Source organism: Sinocyclocheilus grahami, unplaced genomic scaffold (genome assembly GCF_001515645.1).
Source record: "Sinocyclocheilus grahami isolate Dianchi unplaced genomic scaffold, SAMN03320097.WGS_v1.1 scaffold1055.1, whole genome shotgun sequence".
NCBI classification, from domain to species: Eukaryota; Metazoa; Chordata; class Actinopteri; order Cypriniformes; family Cyprinidae; genus Sinocyclocheilus; species Sinocyclocheilus grahami.
The window spans coordinates 633003-633576 of NW_015506234.1; the positions used below are offsets into that span (position 1 = coordinate 633003).

General features: G+C 44.6%; 1 non-coding gene across 1 annotated transcript; it reads left to right on the forward strand.

The window, feature by feature from the left end:
* Positions 1–118: 118 nt before the first annotated feature.
* Positions 119–212, forward strand: trnai-uau (transfer RNA isoleucine (anticodon UAU)). The gene is made up of 2 exons: positions 119–156; positions 177–212. It is a non-coding gene; the product is annotated as a tRNA-Ile (tRNA).
* The last annotated feature ends 362 nt before the right edge of the window (positions 213–574 follow it).

Sequence of the window (574 nt, forward strand, 5' to 3'; positions counted from 1 at the left end):
TAGTCTTCCATGAAGTGGGACTGGCTTTTGTATTCAACCTCAATGGTCTGGCCTTAAAATTGACCAATCTGTTTTGGATTTTTCACATGACATTTGGTAATATGTACTTGCATCAACAGCTCCAGTGGTGCAATCGGTCAGCGCGCGGTACTTATAAGGCAGTATGCAGCAGAGCAATGCCGAGGTTGTGAGTTCGAGCCTCACCTGGAGCATGGCTTTAGAAAGCGAGAGACATTTCAGTAGCAAATGAGTTCAAAGCCTAGCTTAAATTTTCAGGGCTGCGTTCCACTCCACTTTTAGACAAGCACTCGCAAACTTCCCTCAGCACTTCCATCGGGGAAATCCCTGCTACCACTTTTAATTGTGTTCCACTTCTTTGTAGTGAACGAGGGAAGTTTATATGGATAGACCCTCGACCTCTCGATTTGGACCGACCGAGCAAGTCTGCTTCATATGCACACTTCAGGCCACTCCACAGACCACAATGCAAAACGATTGTGACGTCATCGCATATCGCGTTTCGTTTATCCCCACCCCAATCAACTCTATAATACATGATTTAAAAAAAAATTAT